This window comes from Hyla sarda, chromosome 5, assembly GCF_029499605.1.
Source record: "Hyla sarda isolate aHylSar1 chromosome 5, aHylSar1.hap1, whole genome shotgun sequence".
Taxonomy (NCBI): Eukaryota; Metazoa; Chordata; class Amphibia; order Anura; family Hylidae; genus Hyla; species Hyla sarda.
The window spans coordinates 202,556,612-202,583,220 of NC_079193.1; the positions used below are offsets into that span (position 1 = coordinate 202,556,612).

General features: G+C 38.7%; 1 long non-coding RNA gene across 1 annotated transcript; it reads left to right on the forward strand.

The window, feature by feature from the left end:
- Positions 1-891: 891 nt before the first annotated feature.
- On the forward strand, positions 892-25,678 carry LOC130272628 (uncharacterized). The gene is made up of 3 exons (XR_008843656.1): positions 892-994; positions 20,326-20,485; positions 25,424-25,678. It is a non-coding gene; the product is annotated as an uncharacterized LOC130272628 (long non-coding RNA).
- The last annotated feature ends 931 nt before the right edge of the window (positions 25,679-26,609 follow it).

Below are 26,609 nucleotides of genomic sequence, written 5' to 3' on the forward strand. Positions count from 1 at the left end.
ATGCTACTAAAGCTAATAGCTTTTTGGCAACGTATCTATATATCAATACATATCTGTATATACTGTATAAAAATAGTTTCCTTTAACGTAGTTCAAAACTCTTATCACACAAGAGGTTTGTATGGAAGAAAGTAGAAACAGACAAGTTTAAAGGGGTTCACCTGTGCTTACACATCTTATCCCCTATCCAAAGGATAGGGGATAAGATGCCTGATCGCGGGAGTCCCGGCGCTGGGGACGCCCGTGATCATGCACGCGTCACCCCGTTTGTAATCAGTCCCCGGAGCGTGTTCACTCCGGGTCTGATTACGGGCGACCACCGGGCCAGCGGCGTGTGACGTCACGCCTCCGCCCCCGTGTGACATCATGCTCCACCCCTCAATGCAAGCCTACGGGAGGGGGCGTGATAGCGTGATAGTTATAGTTTGCAACAGCTGGAGGCACACTAGTTGGGAAACACTGGTGTAGCATGATGTGTATGCTGAATAGGCTAGAACAGTGTTTCCCAACCAGTGTACTTCCAGCTGTTGCAAATCTACAACTCCCAGCATGCCCAAAGTCTGTCAGGGCATGCTGGGAGTTGTAGTTTTGCAACAGCTGGAGGCACACTGGTTTGTAAACACTAGCATACACACAAACACAACAGGTACTACAACTCCCAGCATGTGTCATTCAGGAGTCCCCCCCTCCCCTTCAAATATAGGGGGAGATTTATCAAAACCTGTGCAGAGGAAAACATGCCCAGTTGCCCATAGCAACCAATCAGCTTGCTGCTTTCATTTTTATGAAGGCCTGTGAAAAATGAAAGAAGCAATCTGATTGGTTGCTATGGGCAACTGGGCAAGGTTTTGATAAATCTCCCCCATAGAGATCATTCTCAGTATAAGATTTATTCCCCTGCAGTCCATACATCCCCAGCCCGTGCACCTTCTCATCCTCCTCTTCACCGGAGTACCCCTTTGAGTATCTATTACCAGCATCAGGTGAAACTAAGGTATTGCATAGTATGTGTTGGGTATATTAAACATTCCTGGCATTGTTAGGAATTCTGTTTGGAAAATTATGAAATAAGGTTATTTCATTTTGTCTAAATTACCTGGAATTTTAATAGCCCCTTAAGGGCCGGGGCTTTTTCCATTTAAAATTTTTCCTCCTTAACTTTAAAAAATCATAACTCTTGAAAATTTTCACCTAAAATTCTATATGATGGTTTATTTTTTGCACCACCAATTCTACTTTGTAATGACATTAGTAATTTTACCCAAAAATCTACGGCGAAACGGGAAAAAAAATAATTGTGCGACAAAATTGAAAAAAAATGCCACTTTGTCATTTTAGGGGCTTCCGTTTCTACGTAGTACATTTTTCGTTAAAATCTTACCTTATCTTTATTCTCTAGTTCCATACGGTTAAAATGATACCCTACTTGTATAGGTTTGATTTTGTATTACTACTGAAAAAAAAATCACAAATACATGCAGGAAAATTTATACGTTTAAAATTGTCATTTTCTGAGCCCTATAACTTTTTTATTTTTCCATGTTCAGGGGGCTAAGAGGGCTCATTTTTTGCGCCGTGATCTGAAGTTTTAGTCGGTACCATTTTTGCATTGATCGGACTTTTTGATCGCTTTTTATTCATCTTTTCATGATATAAAAAGTGACCAAAAATACGCTATTTAGGACTTTGGAATTTTTTTGAACGTACGCTATTGAACGTGTGGTTTAAAAAGCGGTATATTTTTATAATTCGGACATTTCCGCACGCGGCGATACCACATATGTTTATTTTTATTTCGTTATTTTTTTTTTTATTCTTGGAAATGCCAGGTGATTCAAACTTTTATTAGGGGAAGGGATCATTGAAAGGCTTAATGATTTTTTTACACTTTTCTTATGCCATATTATAGCCCCCAGGGAGGGCTATAACATTGCATGTACTGATCTTTAACAATGATTGATGCATCTCCTTAGGAATGCATCAATCAGTGTTTTCGGCGATTGAATGCTCAAGCCTGGATCTCAGGCTTGAATCATTCAATTGGCGATCGGACTTCAGGAAGCAAGGTAAGAGACCTTCCTCCTTAAGTATAGCTGTTCTGGATGCTGCGATTTTACCGCAGAGATCCCGAACAGCTCCCTGAGCTAACCGACACATTTTACTTTCACTTTCAGCCGCGTGGCTCAGCTTTGAGCGCGCGGCTAAAGGGTTAATAGCGCGCGGCGCCGCGATCGGTGCTGCACGCTATTAGCGGTGGGTCCCGGCTTCACTATGACGCCGGGCCCGCCGTGATATGATGCCGGGTTAGCGTGTAACCCCGCATTATATCACGGGAGCGGGACTAAGGGCATAAGTTTACGCCCTTGGTCCTTAAGGGGATAGAATGCCCAGAATGTTTTGCATGTTTCGGTAAAGAGTAATCTAAAGGGAATCTGACAGCAGCATTGTTTGCACTAATCTGAATATGCTGGTTAAAATGCACTTTACCTGGGAAAAAAAAAAAACAGTTCTGGGCTATCTGTATTTTTCCTCAGATGCAAATTTTATTTTCTGGCCAATAGAGGGGATCTCCGCACTAATGAACAATACTGGATTATTGTTAAGGCTGAAGACCATGTCCATTGCTCAGAAAATAATATTTGCATAAACTGAAAAATACAGATAGCTCAGAACAGATATTTATCCAGATAAAGTACATTTAAACCAGCATCACCTGCACTATTACTTGTATATTTAGATTAGTGCAGGTGATGCTGCTGCCAGATTCCTATTATAGGGGTACTCTGGTACTTGCCAATTTCTTCTATATAAAAATCTTAATCTTTCCAGTACTTATCAGATTTTGTTGCATGACTCAGAGGAAGTTATGTATTTATTTTCATTCGGACAACAGTGCTCTCTGCTGACACCTCTGTCCATGTCAGGAACTGTCTTGAGCAGGAGATGTTTGCTGTTAGGATTAACTCCTACTCTGGACAATCCCTGACACAGACAGAGGTGTCAGCAGAGAGCACTGTGGTCAGAAACAAAAAAACAACTCAACTTCCTCTGTAGCATATAGCAGATGATAAGTACTGGAAGGATTAAGATTTTTTTAATAGAAGTCATTTACAAATCTGTTTAACTTTCTGGAACCAATTGATATGAAAACAAAAATTGTTACTTTATAGGTAGGGTTACACAGAACAAATCCACAGCATATTTTGCTCTGTGGATTCTCCAATGACTGACCCTACAGTGTGCCTTCAGCTGTGCCTGCTCTTAGTATCTGCGAGTAGCTGTAAATGCTCAGTGTGCTCGTAGACATCGCGGCAGCTCCCCCTGTACCCAGAGCTAGGCCGAGAGCAGCCATGACATGTGCAAGTACACAGTGTATGCGCGCGGCGACTCACAGAACACTGTGGGGGAGATTTAGCAAAACCTGTCCAGAGGAACCAATCAGATTCCTTTGTTCTTTTTTAGAGGCCTTTTTAAAAATTAAAGAAGCAATCTGATTGGTTGCTATGGGCAACTCAGCAACTTTTCCTCTGGATAGGTTTTGATAAATTTCCCTGTGTGTCTGCTCATAGTGGTGGATTGCCACTACGAGCAGGCACAGCTGAAGGCACACTGTACACCCTGTTCCAAATTATTATGCAATTTATATTTTTTTCATTTATCTAAATAATTGATGTAAATAACAGTCAGCATAATTTTCATGCTATCAACCATTAACATCTTAAGGGCGCAGGGCGTACCTGTACGCCCTGCGCCCGGTTCGGTGTTTAAAACGGGGTCACGGTGTGACCCCGCATCACACTGGGTCAGTCCCGGCTGCTAATGATAGCCGGGACACTGGGCTAATAGCACACGGCACAGATCGTTGTGCCGCGTGCTATTAACCCTTCGGACGCGGCGATCAAAGTTGATCGCCGCGTCCAAAACGAAACTTAAAGCTTCCCTTCAGCTCAGTCGGGCTGATCGGGACTATCACAATAAAATCATGATGTCCCGATCAGCTAGGACACGAGCGGAGGTCCCCTAACCTGTCTCCATTGCGTCCGATCGGCGTTTGATTGCTCCAAGCCTGAGCTACAGGCTTGAGCAATCAAGCCCCTAGAACGCTGATCCATGCAAAGCTATGAATTTGCAGGGATCAGAGTAAAAGATCAGTGTGTGCAGTGTTATAGCCCCCTATGGGAGCTATAACACTGCAAAAAAAGTGAAAAAAAAAAAGTTAATAAAGGTCCTTAAACCCCTTACCGAATAAAAGTTTGAATCACCCCCCTTTTCCCATAAAAAACCTGTGTAAATAAAAATAAACATATGTGGTATTGCCGTGTGCGTAAATGTCTGAACTATAAAAATATATTGTTAATTAAACTGCACGGTCAATGGCGTATGCGCCAAAAAATTCCAAAGTCAAAAATTGCGTATTTTTTGTCACTTTTGAAAATCATAAAAAAATGAATAAAAAGCGATCAAAAAGTCATATCAAAACAAAATAAAACTGCAGAACACAGTGCAAAAAATGAGCCCTCATACCGGCCTGTACGCGGAAAAATAAAAAAGTTATAGGGGTCAGAAGATGACAATTTTAAACGTATACATTTTCCTGCATGTAGTTATGATTTTTTTCAGAAGTACGACAAAATCAAACCTATTTAAGTAGGGTATCATTTTAACCGTATGGACCTACAGAATAATTTTACCAAAAAATGCACTGCGTAGAAATGGAAGCCCCCAAAAGTTACAAAATTACATTTTTTCTTCAATTTTGTTGCACAATGAATTTTTTTTCCATTTCGACGTGGATTTTTTGGTAAAATGACCAATGTCACTGCAAAGTAGAATTAGTGGAGCAAAAAAAATAGCCATCAAATGGAATTTTATGTGCAAAATTGAAAGCGTTAGGATTTTTAGAAGGTGATGAGGAAAAAATGAAAATGCAAAAACGTCCTTAAGGGGTTAAGAGTGCAATTCAAATTTTATTGAACCAACCTAATGATAACAGTATTTTTTTAAACATAAAAACTTGCAATGCACTGTTCAAAACTATTAAACACAGTAAGTTTCAAAACACTTTATAGGTTGTAAAGAATTGAACATTGTCATTTGTTGTGTTTGCAGCATATTTACCGGGTATCAAAAGCTATTTCAGTCCAACTTTTCACAACTTTTTTACTTTTTAACTGTTTTAACAGGTCACGTTACATTTTAACATTGGACCCCTTATTTGATAGCAGCTTCACATGTCTTGCATTCATTGAACTTGTGAGTTTTTGGACAGTTTCTGCTTGAATTTTTTTTTGCAAGATTTCAGAATAGCCTCCCAGAGCTGCTGTTTGGATGTAAACTGCCTCCCAACTTTATAGATCTTTTGCTTGAGGATGCTCCAAAGGTTATCAATAGGATTGAGGTCAGGGCAGGATGGAGGCCACACCATGACTTTCTCTCCTTTTAACCCCCTAGCACCCATTGATGCAGAGGTATTCTTTGCAGCATGAGATGGTGCATTGTCATGCATGAAAATTATTTTATTACAAAAAACATAGTTCTTCCTTCTGTACCAGGGAAGAAAGTGGTCAGTCAGAAACTCCACATACTTTGCAGAGGTCATCTTTACACCTTTGGGGACCTTAAAGGGGCCAACCAGCTCTCTTCCCATGATTCCAGCCCAAAACATAACTCCACCACCGCCTTGCTGACATTGCAGCCTTGTTGGAACAGGGTGGCCATCTACCAACCATCCACTACTCCATCCATCTGGACCATCCAGGGTTTCACGGCACTCATCAGTGAACAGGACTGTTTTAAAAATTAGTCTTCATGTATTTTTCTGCCCAATGCAGCCATTTCTGATTGTGAGCATTGGTTAATGGTGGCCGAATAGAAGGTTTATGTAGAGTTGCAAGACTTCGGTGGACTCTAAACCTTGATGTCCGTGGGACTCCAGAGGCACCAGCAGCTTCAAATATCTTTTTGCTGTCATGTAAGGGTATTTTAGTAGCTGCTATCTTGATCTGATGCATGGATCTGGCTGAAATCTTTCTCAATGTGCCTGTATCTGCACGAACCTGTCTGTGCTCTGAATCAGCCACAAATCTCTTAACCCCTTAAGAGCTCAGGGTTTTTTCTGTTTTTGCTATTTCGTTTTCTCCTCCTCACCTTTTAAAAATCACAACCCTTTCAATTTTGCTCCTACAGACTCATATGATGCCTTTTTTTTTATTTTGCGCCACCAATTCTACTTTGTAATGATATCAGTCATTTTACCCAAAAATCTACATCAAAAGAAAAAAAAAGAAAAAAAATCATTGTGCGACACAATTGAAAACATGCCATTTTGTAAATTTTGGGGGCTTCTGTTTCTACGCAGTGCATTTTTCGGTAAAAATGACACCTTATCTTTATTCTGTAGGTCCATATGATTAAAATGATACCCTACTTATATAGATTTGATTTTGTCTTACTTCTGGAAAAAAATCATAACTAGATGCACGAGAATTCTGACCCCTATAACGTTTTATTTTTCCACATATGGGGATGTATGAGGGCTCATTTTTTGTGCTGTGATCTGGTATAAAAAGTGACCAAAAATACACTATTTTGGACCTTTTTTTTGGAACTTTTTTACGCCATTGACCATGCGGTTTAATTAAGGATATATTTTTATATCTCATATGTTTATATTTATTTTTATTTATATAGTCTTTTTTTATGGGAAAAGGGGGTGATTCAAACTTTCATTAGGGAAGGAGTTAAAACACATTCATTAACTATTTTTTTACACTTTTTTTTCGCAATGTTATAGTCCCCCATAGGGGACTATAACATGCAGTACATTAATTGCATACACTGATCAATGCTATGCCATAGCATTGATCAGTGTTATCGGTACTCCACTGCTCCTGCCTGGATCTCAGGCACGGAGCATTTAATCAATGTTCGGACAAAGAGGAGGCAGGTAGGGACCTTCTACTTGTCCATACAGCTGATCGGGACACCGAGGTTTCACCGTGGTGGTCCCGATCAGCCCAACTGAACTGCCAGGAAGGTTTTACTTTAGACACAGTGATCAACTTTGATCGCCACGTCTAAAGGGTTAATTCCAGGCATCACCGTGATTGGTGATTTCCGGGATTAGCCACTGGTCCTGGCTGTTGATAGCTGCCTGGACCGATCCAATATGACGCAGTGACCCTGCGTTATATCGCTGTAGTTGGCGCAGGACATAAATATGCATCTTGCATGGTTAAGGAGTTAATAGTGCGATTATCATGCTTAAGTTTTCGTGAAATATCTAATATTTTCCTACCTCGTCCAAGGCATTGAACTACTTCACTCTTTTCGGCAGCAGAGAGATCCTTTTTCTTCTCCATATTGCTTGATAATGGTGCTCTGCTTAACAATATGGAACACTCACCTTTAGTAGTATCTCCTTAAATTAGGCTCACCTGGCAATCTAATTATCACAGGTGTCCAAGATTGTTTTCAGTGATCAAAAGAGCCCTGAGACACAATGCCATCCATGAGTTAAACTGATAAACTAAATATTTAATCTTTGTGACACTTAAATAGAATTTGCATAATAATTTGGAACAGGGTGTAGAGTCCATCATCGGTGGATCCACAGCATAAAAAAGGCTTGTAAACTTATAAAACCAAAATGATAAAAAAAAATACATTAGACTACAGAGATAAGAAAATGTTATTGTTGAACAAAAGTTAAACATTGCATCAATTACATTTTGACAGAGATGAGAATATTTTATTACCAACCTGTTACCTGAAGCTATCATTTTAGTCTTTTTTTTTTCTTGCAGCAGTGCAAATTTTGGATAACATGTTTCTTGATACAAAAACACAACACAAAATGTTTTTTTCATACAGATCACTGCAACTGCGCTGCAAGCCCTTTAGGCATCAAAGTTGAGGAGAGGAGAAAAAATAAAAACTCATATTGCCATTTTTGGCTTATGCCTTTTCATCTGTATGAATATTCCATTCTTTCCAGCATGCTCACCTTAAATAAATTAATCCTACCTTACATTACTAAAATGTAATCTTGTTTTTTGGTCCCTAAAATATATATAATAAGTTCAATATGTTATAATACAATACAATGCCAAATTTTTTTTTTATAGGTGGCTCTGCTAATTGATCCATGAAATGGTTCAGACCAGCACGATAATACTCTCCTTTCCTTTGAAGTTCCAACAATCTAATTACAACAATTAATTTGAGTACAGTTAAATCCCTTTAATAAAACCAATGCCAATGTGTGTAGCCTGGTTTCTCAGTGATTAGAAATCAACTTTAACCTTATACTTTATAGGGAGCTTATAGCACCATCACAGGAACATAATTCAGTACACTCATTGTAAATGTCTTTAGCATTTAAACACATATCTTACAAGTCTCACCTATATAAGAAGTATCTGAAAGTACCAGTTATAGGTTCTGGGTTTTATCTTGTAAATTGCTATGTCATGCTGCTACATAGCAAATAATGATAGCTACAATGACAAAACTACTTAATTTCTGCCTCATCACATTGACATCAACCATTACAATTTCAGCAGCTCAATACTGTGTTATAAATTTACATGGCCACTAGTTGCTGTATAGCCCATTTCATTAAACATAATAGAGACATAAAATTACTGTTCCCCTAAAGTATATTATGATCGCGAGTTCTCAAAATATTTCTCAGAGCCATGGGGATTCAATAGAATTCCTGGCATACATAGCACCATAGGTATGTCTGTCTTAGACTGGGTTCACATATGTCCGGCATCCAGCATAGGTGAACTCAGCCTAGATCTCAACACAACTGATAACAACGTGCATCAGTTGTCATCAGTTGTATGTCATCCAGCGTCCACTGGACGCCAGACAGAGGAACGCAGCAAGTGAGTTCAACCATCCGGCATCAAAATTGAGATGCTTGATGATTGTGAACTGTCCCATTCTAGTATCAGTTTCCCTTCGGTGCATGCCGAAAGGAAATTATGTCCGGTTTCCAGACATATGCCGGTCACAAGTCCAAGGCCGGTCAGAAATTCTGGTGCAAGAGGATCCCATTGCTAGCTATGGGATTCCACAACACAGTGCACATTAAGGAATTTTAGAAGCAGATGTTGAAATTCCGCTGCCAAAAGAATGAACTTGTTCATTCTTTAGGCAAAATCCACTCTGCAGACATTGCTGTATATAGACACGGCAATGCCCATGAGGTCCTAGCCTGGCCGCACTCTAGATTTCTGGCTGGATTTTTTGTGGTAAGAAATTCTGAAGTGTAAAACTGGCCTAATTGTTGGGATTTTTTTTGTAAACCCTTATGGACCACAGGTTTTTCGTTTTTCCCACTTCTGTTTTTTCCTCCTCACCTTTTAAAAATCATAGCCCTTTCAATTTTGCACCTAAAAATCCATATGATGGCTTATTTACTTTGCAGTGACATCAGTCATTTTACCCAAAAATCTACGGTGAAACAGAAAAAATTAATCATTGTGCGACAAAATTGAAGAAAAAACGCCATTTTGTACATTTTGGGGGCTTCCGTTTCTACGCAGTACATTTTCCAGTAAAAATGACACCTTATCTTTATTCTGTAGGTCCATACGATTAAATTGATACCCTACATATATAGGTTTGATTTTGTCGTACTTCTGGAAAAAATCATAACTACATGCAGGAAAATGTATACGTTTAAAATTGTCATCTTCTGACGCCTATAACTTTTTTATTTGTCTGCGTACGGGGTGGTATGAGGGATCATTTTTTGCACCGTGATCTGAGGTTTTTACCTGTACCATTTTTGTATTGATCTGACTTTTTGATCGCTTTTTATTCATTTTTTCATGATATAAAAAGTTACCAAAAATACGTTATTTTGGACTTAAGAATTTTTTTGCGCATATGCCATTGACCGTGTGGTTTAATTAATGATATATTTTTATAGTTAAGACATTTACGCATGCGGCAATACTACATATGTTTATATTTATTTTTATGTATGTTTTTTTAATGGGAAAGGGGGGGGTGATTTGAACTTTTATTAAGGAAAGGGTTAAATCACATTTGTTAACTTTTTTTACACTTTTTTTTTGCAGTTATAGCTCCGATAGGGGGCTATAACCCTGCACACACTGATCTTATACACTGTTCACTGCAAAGCCATAGATTTGCATTGATCATTGTTATCGGCGGTCGATTGCTCAAGCCTGCATCTCATGCTTGGAGCAATCAATCGCCGAAGGGACACACCGGAGGAAGGTAAGAGGACCTCCGCTCGCGTCCCAGCTGATCGGGACACCGAATTTTCACTGCGGATGTCCCGATCCGCCCCACTGAGCAGCCGGGAAGGTTTTACTTTTGTTTTAGACGCGCGTTCAAATTTGAATGCCGCGTCTAAAGGGTTAATAGCGCACGGCACCACGATCGCTGCCGCAAGCTATTAGCCCCGGGTCCTGGCTTCAAATAAACGCTGGGACTGACCCGATATGACACAGGGTCACCGCGTTATATCACGGGAGCCAGCCAAGGACGTAAATATACATCCTTGGCCGTTAAGGGGTTAAATGATGAAACATTTATCAAATTAAAGCATTCCTAAAATGATATGAGCCTCTAAATAGTATTGCACAATAAACTGTTAGGCTTGGTTTAAAATTGAGTTTGAATTATGTTTACACACCAGAAGCACATGGTAAACTGTTCACATTCTCATGCAAGCTTCATTTTAGTCTCATGGTGGCCTCGGCTGATTCTCCTTTTAACCCGGCGACCTGTGCATCCTGTATTTTTGGCATAGTTATTTGTTTTATATTGATACAATTAATAGTATGTTTATATATATATATATATATATATATATATATATATATATATATATGTTTTTAATATTGCTGTTTCTGCATTGTATAGTATTTTTATTTACCCTGTTAACGACCAATAAAGTGTATACACGTCATTGTGTCATTAATGGTGTATGGCGTGGGCTCCTGACTCGAGCTTGCGCCATACAGGTTTGCCCCCATCTGATAATTACTGTAGAGGTAGCTGCATACCTGGTGGCTTGGATCTGCATTTTATTGAGCACAGATAGCACAGATCAATGGAGAACTGCATTGATCTATATGCAAAATCTAATGATTCCTCCTAAAAGTAAAAAAAAAAAAAATTATATATATATATATATATATATATATATATATATATATATATATATATATATTAAAGGTTTAACTCACATTAACCCCTTCCATATCAAGAGTTTAAATAATGTATTACAAATAATAAAAAATAAACATATTTGGTATTGGTACATGCATAATTGTCCGAACTATTAAAATAAAACATTATTTATCCTGCACGGTGATGGTTGTAAATGAAAAAAAAAATACCAAATTCCAGAATTGTGGGTTTTTTTCACATCATACCCCAGAAAAAAATGAAGCAAAGAGCGATCAAAAAGTTTTTTCCTCTGTTATGGAACATTTTGGCATCTGCCTGAGGCTAGGTTTCCACAAATTTTTTTTTATTTTTTTTTATGCTGTTTTTTGGAAAAGTGCCACTGCAGTTTTTGAGCCAAAGTCAGAAGTGGATCTGGAATGAAGGCAAAGTATAAGTCCTTACATTTGTTTCCTATTCTTTTTGAATACACTTCTGACTTTAGCTCAAAAACTGCAGTAGCAGTTAACCAAAAGATGCGAGAAAAAACCTGTATGGAAACCTAGCCTTAGGGAACATTTAAATGAGCGGATTTTTGTAGTGTATTTTGCTGCGGATCTGCCGCTGAAGAACCCTCTGTATTCTGCCTTTACATGTGCCTGCTTGGAGTTGCACCATATCAAATGCGGCGTATCCAGCGATTCCCCCTGGTCCAGTCTGGAAGTCACCTCCTCATAAAAGCTGATCAGGTTAGTTTGACAGGACCGATCCCTCATAAAGCCATGCTGAAATGGAGTCATACATTTATTTTTATCAGGATATTCCAGAATAGCATCTCTTAGAAAACCCTCAAACAATTTACATACAACAGAGGTTAAACTAACAGGTCTATAATTCCCGGGGTCACATTTTGTCCCTTTTTAAAATATTGGCACCACATTTGCCATGCACTAGTCCTGGGGAACATTCCCTGTTACTATAGAGTCCCTGAATATTAAAAATAGGGGTCTGTCTTTAATTCCTTTAGAACACGGGGTGAATGCCATCTGGACCTGCTGATTTGTTTATTTTAATTTTTTGTAGGTGGCACTGTACTTCTTCCTGGGTTAGACAGGTGACCTGTACTGGGGAGTTTACCTTATCACACTGTATTTCTCCTGGAATTGCATTTTCCTCGATGAATACAGTGGAGAAGAATTTGTTTAGTATATTTTCTTTTTCCTGATCTCCGTCTATAATTTCTTTCTCATCATTTTTGAAAGGGCCTACACTTTCATTTTTTGCTATTTATATAGTTAAAGAACATTTTGGGGTTAGTTTTACTCTCTTGGGCAATGAGTCTTTCTGTCTATTTTTGCGGCTTTTATCTGTGTTTTACATATTTTACTTTTTCTCTATAGTTTTTTAATGCTTCTTCACTGACGTCCTGTTTTAGTAGTTTAAATGATTTATTTTTGTCATTTATTGCCCCTTAACGTTTTTATTCAATCATATTGATTTTCTTTTATTTCTGACCCTTTTATTCTCATAAGGTATGTATCTTACAGTTTAAGATATCTTTAAAAGTCTACCATTTAGTGTGAGTATTCTTGTTTTTGAGAACATTATCCCATGTTATATTGTTAAGGGCTTCTCTGAGTTGATTGAACTTTGCCTTCCTAAAATTCAATGTTTTTGTTGCCCCTCACAAGATTCCCTTATTGAAGAACAAGTCATAATGTATTATATTTTGATCACTATTTCCTATGTGTCCTTCTACTTGCACATTAATTACTCTGTCAGATGCGTTGGTTAATATTAAGTCTAGTAGGGCGTCGCCTCTGGTCAGGCCCTGCACTATTTGGGACAGATAATTGTCTTTAACTATAGTCAGAAACCTGTTTATTTTATGAGATTTACAGTAGTGTTGAGCGGCATAGGCCATTTTCGAATTTGCGAATATTCGCGAATATATGGATGAATATTCGTCATATATTCGCGAATATTCGCATATTCGTAATATTCTCGTTTTATTTTCGCATATGCGAAAAATGCGCATATGCAAAAATTTTCATATGCAAAAATTAGCATATACGAAAATTAGCATAAACGGAAATTCGCACAATGCGAAAATTTGCATATACAAATTTCCGCATATGCGAAAATTCGCACACCAGTCTCATACAGTAGTATTAGAGCCTTCTTTACACCACACAAGCTGGAAGCAGAGAGGGGTGATCACTGTGATGTGTACTGTGAAAAAAAAAAAATAAATAAAAAAACAAATATTCGTAATTACGAATATATAGCGCTATATTCGCGAATATTCACGAATTGGCGAATATGCAATATTCGCGAATAAAATTTGTATTGTGAATATTCGCGAGCAACACTAATTCACAGGTCTCAGTCTCCAAGTTCATATCAGGATAGTTAAAGTCCCCCATTATTATTACGTCATTCTGATTTGCTACCTTGTTAATTTGTCTCAGTAATTGATCTTCTGCCTCTTCTATTATGTTTGGTGGCTTATAGCAAACCCCTATCAGAATTTTTTTTTATCTCCATATATTTCTACCCATAATTACTCCACATGATCGTTTCCCTCCCATATATCCTCCCGCAGTGCGGCCTTCAGACTGGACTTTACATAAAGACAAACTCCTCCCCCTTTCTGTTTTGTCCAATCCTTCCTGAATAGACTATAACCCAGTTTGTTGACCACCCAGTCACAGCTATCGTCCAACCAAGTCTCTGTTATACCCACTATGTCATAATCCTCCTGAGACATTATCAACTCCAGTTCGTCAGTTTTATTGGACAGACTTATGGCGTTAGTCAACATGCAATTCAATGATGTATGTTTTTTTTTTCTATGAAGCCTATCCCTATTAACTATTCTAACCCCTCCCTCCGCTCCACCGCCAGGTACTTTAATAAGTCCCCCCTCTCTATCTACACTATCTACCCCCTCTATGTTGTAGGTTCCCTCCCCCCCCAGTCCCTAGTTTAAACACTCCTCCACCCTTCTAGCCAATTCTGTTTATTGGCTAGAACAAATATGTTTACCATTTTGTTAGTTGCTAGAAAATAATCTATACTTATCTATAATAGTGTCCAATTTTATAAAGACTACCATGTAGATCATCGTATGATCAGACACATACACCATGTCAAACTGAGCTTAAATTTAATACCGGATATATAGATTACTAGTAATGTGACTGGTTGTAGACAACTTATGGTACCGATTGTGAACTTGTGGTATGATTCTGAAGTGTGACCTCACTTCCTTTCCCTCCAAAACAAACATCAATAAAAGGTAATAGGTGGAAGGCAAGGTCCAATTTTCAAAGGATGCGTGGGGAACAGCTTTACTACATTTTCAAGGGTTCTAGGGGGAAATTGTCATGTTTTCCTCTCTCTCCCAAAAGCAATGGAAGAACAATCATAGAATTTAAAAGCATCAGGACATCTGATCCCATGATGGTGCAGTGAAATGACAAACTAGCACTAGCAGATCCTTCCTAAGCATGTCCATAACTGTCTGCCAGGTGCGTACTAAAATCATCTTATGGCAGATAACCCCTTCAATGTGAATAAGTGCAAGATAATCCACCTGGGAATAGTATAGACCATTTGATACAGTCCTGAACTCAGTATCTGAGGAAAGGAATTTAGGGGTCATTATTTCTGGAGACTTAAAGGTAGGCAGACAATGTAATAGAGCAGCGGGAAATGCTAGCAGAATGCTTGGGTGTATAGGGAGAGGTATTAGCAGTAGAAAGAGAGAAGTGCTCATGCTATCCTTCATACAAGGTAGGGACAAGGATGATTCATAAGTATTCAGACTATAAGGAAGAATAGATAGGCCAAATAGAATTAAATAGAAATAAAAAATAGCTCAAAGGGAGCGCTGCAATCTGAAACAATGAAAACAATATGGAGAACACTCACCCGGTGTGAGCAGTGAGTCCCATATAGAATAGGATCACTTCCTGCAATCGTGGAACGGATTAGGGAAACCAAGCTCCGGAAGTTGGGGAGCAGAGAACAGCAGGCGTAACAATTTACTAAAAATTCATATCATTAATAATAATTAATAGTAAAACACTATAAAATTACCTTCATACAATAGTCTATATAACAATTTTTAACATAAAACTAATAAAAATAGAACTCAGTGGGCCCACATGATGGTTAGTATAGGCATACCTTATAAGGGATGCCAAAACACCACATATGCCCAGTGCCTTCATCAAATACACTTGTTCTAAAATCTCGTTTAAACCTTGAGGAATTAAGGTATTAATCCTAAAAATCCAAAACATTTCCTTATTGCGTAATGTTTTATAGTTATAGTTGCTAATTTTTTCCAGTGGTGTCACTTTCATTTCTTTAGGATTTTTTTTGACGGTGATACAGAAAATGGCGTGACACACTATGTAGTGTGTATCCATTTTTTATGTTGGATCTATGTTTGTTAATTCTAATTCTTAGGCTGTTTATTGTTCTACCAACATATCGTAACCCACATGGACATTCTATCATGTATATAACATAATTGCTACTGCAATCTAAACGTTCTTTTATGGAATATGGTTTGGATCCATCTGGAATTTCAACCTCAGTTCTCTTGTTACAAATCTGTTTGCAGCATTTGCAGCAACTTATGCCGCATTTATATACTCTTTTTGTTTCTCCCAAACCCCCTTTATACTGTTTCTTCACTGGCCGATGCTTTCTAGGTATAGATGGTGCTAAGATGTTCTTTAGGGTTTTACTCCTTCTAAAGACACATCTAGGTTTTTCAGTTATAATTTTATTTAAAATGGGGTCTTCTTGATTATACTCCAGTTTGTCCGCAATATCTTTTTGATTTTGGAATGTGAATTATTATATCTAGTAATAAAAGCCACATCGAACATTTGGTCATCTCCCTGATCAATTTAGTTTTTTTTATTATTATTATATTCCGGAAGACAATCTATCTGGGATAGAGTGTTTACTCGTTTCAAGACCCCATCTAGCAGGGGTTTTGGATAGCCCTTTTCTCTAAAATGATTCTTTAGGACCAAGGTTTGTTGTTTGAATTCTTGGTCAGATGAACAGTTTCGCCCAATCCTCTTCATCTGACCATAGGGAACAATGTTCGCATCCACCTCCTTAAAATAGGTGGTGGTATGCAAACAGCCCTTCCGAATATATATTTTCAAATCTAAATATACAATTTCTTGGCGACTAATATGGGAGGTAAAATTTAAACCCCACTCATTTATATTAAGTTCTTGGATGAAGTCCACAAGCGACTCCTCGGTCCCGCTCCAAATCAGGGTAATGTCGTCGATGAATCGCCTATAGAACCTCACCCTAGGATCCTGGATTTGCTTTCAAAGGCCCCCATGTACAGGTATGCGTAAGAAGGGGCAAATTTTGTCCCCATAGATGTCCCGCAAACCTGCACGTAATATTCCCCATTATAGGAAAAATGATTATGAGTTAATGTATACATTATGGCCTCTAATATGAAGTTTTTTTTTTTTTTTTTTGCAAAGTAAGCATCAATGGGTCCTCTTCCAAGAATGTTTTAATAATTTCTGGTCCTTTAGAGTGAGGGATGTTACTATATAAACTAGTAATATCTAGAGTGGCCCATACATGATTTGGTTTCCATATAATCTCTTTTAGTAATGTCAATAAATGGCCGGTATCTTTGAGATAAGCGGGTAAATTGACCACAAATCTTTGAAGTTGGTGGTCTATGTATTTTGACAGACCACCAGTGATGGAATCCATGCTGGCTATTATTGGTCTGCCGGGGGGATTTATTTTATCCTTGTGAATCTTGGGTAAAAAATAAAAATAAGATACACATGGATTTGGATTGTAGATAAAGTTCTTTTCACGTTTTAGCAGACAATTTTCTTCTAGGGTTTTCTCTAAGATATATTTAAGATCTTTATTATATTGTTCCGTTGTTTTTTCTCACCAATTTTTTATAATATTTTTCATCTGCCAGAATTTTGACTGCTTATAGATGGTATTTTTCATAATCCATTACACCCCCCCCCTTATCTGCAGATTTAATTATTATGTTAGTATTTTCTGTTAGAGATTAAAAGGCCATTCTCTATTCCTTATTAAGGTTAAGTGAATATCTATGTGTTTCTCTTTTTTTGTACATATCTCTGAAACTCTTCATGACATTCTCATAAAAGGTCTTAAGAAATGGACCTCGACTTTCTGTAGGATAAAATGTGGATCGTGCTTTTAGAGTAGTTGGGTTGGGCTCATCCAATATATTCCTCATTAGATCTTCTACATCTATATATATATATTATCCACGGGGGTTACCAGTCTACTATGAGAGGTACTATATTGGTTAAGATCCAAATATAATTCAAATAACTTTGGGCCACTACTAGGGCTAAAGGACAAATCTTTATGTAAAACTTATATTTCTTTAGTAGATAAAATATGTTGTGATAGTCAGAGTTGCCATCTCTCCCGGCAACTCCCTGGCAACTCCGACTATAACTCATATGCCAACATCAATAGAAGGGATCAAACTTACCCCAATAGTGGAGCTAAAGAGTCAAATTGTATCAATGTTGCCAGAAATAACCCAATTTTTCAGCCCAAGGATACCATCCAGGAAAAGAGCCATCGAACTCGAAGAGCACCTAGAGGGGGAAACAAAAAGAGATGGGAACTCAAAAGAAGAAAAACAAGGTAACCTCCATATAATAAACAGACTAATGAGGACATAGCGAAGATAGGGATATTTAACCTATCACAACATATTTTATCTACTAAAGAAATAGAAGTTTTAAATAAAGGTTTGTCCTTTAGCCCTAGTAGTGGCCCAAACTTCTTTGAATTATATGTGGATCTTAACCAACATATTAGAAAACTGACTTTGAAATGTCATTTAGCCTTAAAAAATCTTCGCGAAAATCCAGGAAGAGGCCCTCTCATAGTAGACGGGGTAACCCCCGTGGATAATATATATAGATGTAGAAGATCTAATGAGGAATATATTGGATGAGCCCATCCCAACTACTCTAAAAGCACGATCCACTCATGCCACCACCCCCTTCCCTTCCCGCCCCCTTCCTTGCTGACCTTTTGCTCTTGCCTTTCTCTATGACCCCCTTTGCCGCCTGCTTTGTTTTGTTCTGCTTCTTGATGAAGTAGATTTCTTTTTTTTTTTTCATAGTTGTTATATTGCATATACTGGTCCCTTCTATATGTCCATTTCACGGATCAATGTGTTTCTTGTGTGTTACGTACTGTGGGCCTGCGAGCCCTTGTTCTATGTATTCTGTGATATTTCTTTAATAAACTGTAATATATAAAAGCACGATCCACATTTTATCCTATGGAAAGTCGAGGTCCATTTCTTGAGACCTTTTATGAGAATGTCATGAAGAGTTTCAGAGAGATGTACAAAAAAAGAGAAACACATAGATATTCACTTAACCTTAAAAAGGAACAGAGAATGGCCCTTAAACATAGTAATTAAATTGGCAGATAAGGGGGGGGGGGGGGGGGTGTTATCATGGATTATGAAAAATACCATCTAGAAGCGGTCAAAATTCTGGCAGATGAAAAATATTATAAAAAATTGGAAAACGTGAAAAGAACTTTATCTACAATCAGAATCCAAGTGTATCTTATTTTTATTTTTTACCCAAGATCCACAAGGATAAAATAAATCCCCCTGGCAGACCAATAATAGCCAGAATGGATTCCATCACTGGTGGTCTGTCAGAATATATTGACCACCAACTTCAAAGATTTGTGGTCAATCTACCAGCTTATCTCAAATATACCGGCCATTTATTGACATTACTAAAAGAGATTATATGGGAACCAAATTATGTATTGGCCACTCTAGATGTTACTAGTTTATATAGTAACATCCCTTACTCTAAAGGAATAGAAATTATTAAAACTTTCTTGGAAGAGGACCCATTGATGCCTACTTTGCAAAAAAACCTTTATATTAGAGGCCATAATGTATACATTAACTCATAATTAATTTTCCTATAATGGGGAATATTACGTGCAGGTTTGCCGGACAGCTATGGGGACGAAATTTGCCCCTTCTTATGCAAACTTGTAAGTGGGGGCCTTTGAAAAGCAGATCCAGGACCCTAGGGTGAGGTTCTATAGGTGATTCATTGACAACATCATCCTGATTTGGCGCTGGACCGAGGAGTCGCTTGTGGACTTCATCCAAGAACTTAATATAAATGAGTGAGGTTTAAATTTTACCTCCCATATTAGTCGCCAAGAAATTGTATATTTAGATTTGAAAATATATATTCAGAAGGGCTGTTTGCATACCACCACCTATTTTCAGGAGGTGGATGCGAACAGCTATCTGAGTTACAATAGCTGCCATAGTAAGAGCTGGAAAAATAATGTTCCCTATGGTCAGATGAAGAGGATTAGGCAAAACTGTTCATCTGACCAAGAATTCAAACAACAAACCTTGGTCCTAAAGAATTGTTTTAGACAAAAGGGCTATCCAAAACCCCTGGTAGATGGGGCCTTGAAACGAGTAAACACTCGATCCCAGATAGATTGTCTTCCGGAAAATAATAAAAAAAACTAAATTGATCAGGGAAATAACCAAATGTTCCATGTGGCTTTTATTACTTCCGAAATCAAAAAGATATTGCAGAGAAACTGGAGTGTAATAAAGGGAGACCCCATTTTAAATAAAATTATACCCGAAAAACCTAAATGTGTCTTTAAAAGGAGTAAAACTCTAAAGAACATCTTAGCACCATCTATACCTAGAAAGCAATGGCCAGAGGGGTTTGGGAGAAACAAAAGGGGTATATAAATGCGTCATAAGTCGCTGCAAATGCTGTGAACAGATTTGTAACAAGAGAACTGAGGTTGAAATTCCAGATGGATCCAAACCATATTCCATAAAAGAACGTTTAGATTGCAGTAGCAATTATGTTATATACATGATAGAATGTCCATTTGGGTTACGATATGTTGGTAGAACAATAAACAGCCTAAGAATTAGAATTAACAAACAGAGATCCAACATAAAAAATGGATACACACTACATAGTGTGTCATGCCATTTTCTATATCACCATAAAAAAAAAACTAAAGGAATGAAAGTGATACCACTGGTTTCCCTTATGCATTCCACGATTGCAGGAAGTGACGCCAGTGGAACGCATGGTGGATCGGTGGAGCGCATTGCATGTCAGGTGATTCAGTACTAGCCGGAAGCTGCGTGACTAAAGAGAGGGATCATGTGACTATATCGGAAGTACAGAGAGACACCGGGAACTGGATGGAGCGCGGAGAGCTTTTGGTAAGTAATTACCTAAATGTATATAAACCATGTGAATATCTTTTATGTTGTGCCTGATGAAGGAGGTGGTGAAAGCCTTTGTAACCTCAGAAACCCGTCGCCATTAAACTTTATTAACTAAACAAGTTTGCAGCCCTTTGTTCACATGACGGATTGAGGAACTCCAGTTACATTATACGCCATCCTGGAGGGGGGGTTCTGTGATTTAGTTTGCATCCCCCCAAAGTGGAGTAAGTTATAAAACGAATATTGCACCTTCCCCCCTTTTTTTACTTATACCGATGTCCTTCTGAGCACTAGTTATTTTATCTATTTTCTCCCTACATAGATGGGCCAAATGGCTCTTATCTTCTGACTAGACATGTGCAATTCGGTTCAGCACGAATGTCTAATTTACTGAATTTTACCGTTTTCGGGCATTCGGACCAATCCGAATGCACTAAAACATATTTTGAACATTCCCGAATATCCACGATAATAGGAATAGCAAAGTAACGAATGCATTCGTTATTAACCGAATGCATGCGGTAAATAAAGAATGCATTCGTTATTCGTGAACTAACCTAAAGAATTAATTCTAATTAAAAATAATAAAAAAAAACGAAATGTATCTTTTTTATTATGAAATGTTTATCAATTTTTAAACAGGGATCAATTTATGTGAGCAGGTAAAGCACTAAAAATGTGTCCGACAATAATAAAATGTAGTGTGCGTGTGTTTTTCACTTTTTTAATTTTTTTTTTAGGTAGTACTACTACTCCCAGCATGGAACACACTGTTCCATGATGGGAGTAGTAGTTACATGTACTAATTGACAGATCGCCGGGGTCCCTTGCGATCCTCTTCTATAATGTATAGATGCGGCGGCCGCTCTTCTATGGTCCCCTGCACTCACGTATATATATATATATATATATATATATATATATATATATATATACACATATTCATATTTCCAGCAGAGCTGTGATCGGCCAGATGGTTCCAGCCAATCACAGATCTCTGGGAGAAATAGGAATATGTGTATATATACGGCCGTGCAGGGAACCATAGGAGAGCGGCTGCAGCATCCATACATTATACAGGAGCATCACAGCGGGTGTCAGGAGTGATACCCGCAGTGATCTTTCCTTTACTACAAGTACTACTACTCCCAACATGGAGTACACTCTGCTCCATGCTAGGAGCTGTAGTACCTGCATTAATAGACAGATCTCAGCGGGTGTCAGAAGTTACACTCGCTGCGATATGTCTATTAATGCAGGTACTACAGCTCCCAGCATGGAGCAGAGTGTACTCCATGTTGGGAGTAGTAGTACCTGCAGTAAGGGACAGATTCCAGGGGATGTCACTCCTCCTGACACCTGCTTCGATCGTCCTTATGTGAATATCAGAATCATCTGTCCTCAGGGCTACAGAGCCGGGAGATCAGCTGACGCTGAGCGGTAGGTATACATCGTATATCTACTGCCCAGCAAGAACTTACAGTGAGTCTGCAATGTGTTTACAGTATACACATTGCAGGCTCACGTAACCCCTTGCTGAGCTGGGCGCTATGCGCAAGCCCAGCAAGGGAAGAGTTAACTTACACTGCTGGACAGTGTAGGTTAACCCTTTGGGCGGTTTACACTATATACAGCTATCTATAGATAGCTGTATATAGTGTATACAGAAGATGAAGTCCAGCTTACTTCCCTCGAGTACCGGCAGGTCATTGTAGCTCTGCCCCCTAGTGATGACGTCATTAGGGGCGGAGTTACAGAAGGGAACTAGGCTAGTTAATTGAAGCTCTGTACACATTGTCTGTTTTGTATAATGTGAACAGACCCTTCTGGCAGTGTCTACCCAGACAGGGAGACTCCAGCTGTTGCTAAACTACAACTCCCAGCATACCCAGACAGCCAAAGGCTGTCTGGGCATGCTGGGAGTTGTAGTTTTACACCAATTGGTGGCTCACTGTTTGGGTAGACATTGCATCATGGGTGCTCTCCCCAGCGGACAGCGCCAAAAATGCCAATTTTTTGTGTTTTTTTTCTTCTCAATTCAGATCTGTGTATGCAGAGGATTACTGCGGATTCGATGGATTACGGTGGATTATTTTTTTCTTCTTTCAATAAAATGGTTAACGAGGGCTGTGGGGGAGTGTTTTTTTAAATAAAATTTTTTTTCCGATGTGTTGTGTCTTTTTTTTATTGAATTTTCAGGCTTAGTAGTGGAAGATGGTCTTATTGACTGAATCCATTACTATGCCAGGGCTTAGTGCTAGCCCCAAAAACAGCTAGCGCTAACCCCCAATTATTACCCCGGTACCCACCGCCACAGGGGTGCCAGGAAGAGCCGGTACCAACAGGCCCGGAGCGTCAAAAATGGCGCTCCTGGGCCTAGGCGATAACAGGCTGGCGTTATTTAGGCTGGGGAGGGCAAGTAACAATGGTCCTGGCCCACCCTGGTAATGTCAGGCTGTTGCTGTTTGGTTGGTAGTGTGCTGAGAATGAAAATACGGGGAACCCTATGCATTTTTATTTTAATTTAAATAAATAAAAAAAAAAACGCATAGGGTTCCCCGTATTTTCATTCTCAGCACAATACCAACGAAACAGCAACCGCCTGACGTTACCAGGGTGGGCGAGGACCATTGTTACTGGCCCTCCCCAGCCTAAATAACGCCAGCCTGTTACCGCCTAGGCCCAGGAGCGCCATTTTTGACGCTCCGGTCCTGTTGGTACTGGCTCTTCCCGGCACCCCTGTGGCGGTGGGTACCGAGGTAATAATTGGGGGTTAGCCCTAGCTGTTTTTGGGGAAGACCAGCTTCCACTACTAACCCTGAAAATTCTATAAAAAAAAAAAAAAAACACAACACATTGGAAAAATTATTTTATTAAAAAAAACACTCCACCACAGCCCTCTTTAAACATTTTATTAAAAGAAAAAAAAAATCCTCCGTAATCAATCGAATCCGCAGTAATCCTCTGCATACACGGATCTGAAACGAGAAGATAAAAAACACAAAAAATTGGTTATGACATTTTTGGCGCTGTCCGCTGGGGAGAGCACCCATGATGCAATGTCTACCCAAACAGGGTTGCCACCAATTGGTGCAAAACTACAACTCCAAGTATGCCCAGACAGCCTTTGGCTGTCTGGGCATGCTGGGAGTTGTAGTTTAGCAACAGCTGGAGTCTCCCTGTCTGGGTAGACACTGCCAGAAGGGTCTGTTCACATTATACAAAACGGACAATGTGAGCAGAGCTTCAGATTAATTAGCCTAGTTCCCATCTGTAGCTCCGCCCCCTAAGGATGTCATCACTAGGGGGGCGGAGCTACACGGCCCTGCCCGGTACTCAAAGGAAGTAAGCTGGACTTCATCTTCTGTATACACTATATACGGCTATCTATAGATAGCTGTATATAGTGTATACCACCCAAAGGGTTAACCTACACTGTCCAGCAGTGTAAGTTAACTCTTTCCTTGCTGGGCTTGCGCATAGCGCCCAGCTCAGCAAGGGGTTAAGTGAGCCAGCAATGTGTATATTGTATGCACATTGCAGGCTCACTGTAAGTTCTTGCTGGGCAGTAGATATACGATGTATACCTAAGGCTCAGCGTCAGCTGTTCTCCCGACTCTGTAGCCCAGAGAACAGCTGATCCCGACATTCACATCAGGATAATCGCAGCGGGTGTCAGGAGGAGTGACATCCGCTGGGATCTGTCCCTTACTGCAGGTAATAATACTAATAATAAACACCAAAAAAAAAAACAAGGTTTTCTGGGATATAGTAACACAAAATATTTAATCTTTATTGTTTAGCATAAAGGACATACATTTAAAATCATTAAAAAAAAAAGAAAGAATACAAATTACCAAGATGATCCTACAAATACACCACCGGAGGTCCACTGTACTACAGCATATGTTAAACAGCTACATAAAGTGCCGATGCATGCTATATGTAAACACTTAAATCAAGGGGTTAATCCCCAAACACCCATATATACGGATTGCTAAGTAGCATATTTCCCAATAACAAAGTGTCCCAAACAAAGGCTGCACCTGGTAAGGTCACAGCCCTATACAATTATGCACATAACAAGAAGTTGTTATCTTCCCCTTACAAGGACACACCAGGGCCTCCATCACCCAATGTTTCGCAATTAGATGCTTCTTCCGATACTAATACTCCCAACATGGAGGAGCCCACTCTGCTCCACGCTGGGAGCTGTAGTACCTGCATTACTAGACATATCGCAGCGAGTGTAACTTCTGACACCCGCTGCGATCTGTCTATTAATGCAGGTACTACAGCCCCCAGCATGGAGCAGAGTGTACTCCATGTTGGGAGTAGTAGTACTTGTAGTAAAGGAAAGATCACTGCGGGTATCGCTCCTGACACCCGCTGTGATGCTCCTGTATAATGTATGGATGCGGCGGCCGCTCTCCTATGGTCCCCTGCACGGCCGTATATATACACATATTCCTATTTCTCACAGAGAGTTGTGATTGGCTGGAACCATCTGGCCAATCACAGCTTTGCGGGAAATATGAATATGTGTATATATACGTGAGTGCAGGGGACCATAGAAGAGCGGCCGCCGCATCTATACATTATACAAGAGGATCGCAACGAACCCTGGCAATCTGTCAATTAGTACAGGTAACTAATACTCCCATCAAGGAACAGTGTGTTCCATGCTGGGAGTAGTAGTACTACCTAAAAAATTTGAAAAAAAAGTGAAAAACACGCACACACTACATTTTTAATATTGTCGGCTACATTTTTAGTGCTTTACCCGCTCACATAAATTGATCCCTGTTTAAAAATTAATAAACATTTCATAATAAAAAAGATACATTTTGTTAGATACAATTGTTTCCATCACTTCTGTATCTCTTTAATTATGATTTTTTTATGGTACCCTACGAAATTTTTCTAAAAAAGGTATCTCCATAATTTTTGAGGATCGCTAAAGTCCAAAAAAGAATAAAAAGATTTACCGAATGTACCTGAATACTAAATGTATCCGAAAAATAAGACTGAACACCCCAATACCGAATGTATCCGAAAAATCAAAACCGAAAATATTACCCAACCGAAAAATGTTTCCAAAACGAAAAAATTAAATGAAACGAAACGAAAATGTTTCTAGTGCACAAGTCTACTGCTGACACATTCTATGTTTCTATAAAATAATGATGGTGTATCTATTTAATTATGATTGTTAAAATGAGTGATGATACAGTGAAAATAAATGATTAGTAAAACCTATGTCCTATTAAATAGCCCCTTTGATCTTACAAGCATGTTGCACATTTTCTGGTTTTGCTTCTCTTTTTAAATTAAGTCCATTATGTTACTTTCCAGCCTATTAACTTAATCCTTTTAAATATAGAACAACTTGTTCACCCCATTCTTTCATTATAGGGGTTATCCAGGCAGCTAGGTTTCAGTGCATTTGCTCAGGAAGTTGGTAGTTAAAGAAAAAACACAGACACGCATCTACCTTCCTTGTTCCTGCACCAACAATAGTATTATAGAGCTTTGATCCCTGCCCACATAATATTGGCTGTGGCATAGGGGCGAGAAAGTGTTTTCTTAGCAAATGCAAAAAAAAATCACCCTTTCTGCCTGGATAACCTCTTAATCTTTTGACATATTGAAACACTATTAACAGCTCAACAAAGGATGAACAAAACATTTTTTTCAGGGAGCAAATCCAAATAGCATTTCCTCTTCCTTACAATAGAACATTGCGTATTCAGTTGTATAAATCCTCTTTTATACTTTGAATTGATGCTTACATCTTGTTAGAAAAACTATTTGCAGAGATATTTTTTCTTAGTTTTTTAAGGTTTAAATATTTTTAGTACTGCACTGATATACGTTCTCTCACATTTTAGGGATTTCAATTCATATAGTAATTCTATAGTAAATGTTCTACACAAAGGTGAAATATTAAGGAATGTACAATTCAGTGGAGAAATAAGGCGCCTGCATTGTGCAGATTTGTATACTATTTGTAAAGTAGAAGGTAAAGAAAGAAACAAAAGCAACAACATGTGTTTGGGAAGTAAAAGCCTAGTAAAGCATGAGCTAGATGTGTTATTGCCAGTAGTATATACAGTAA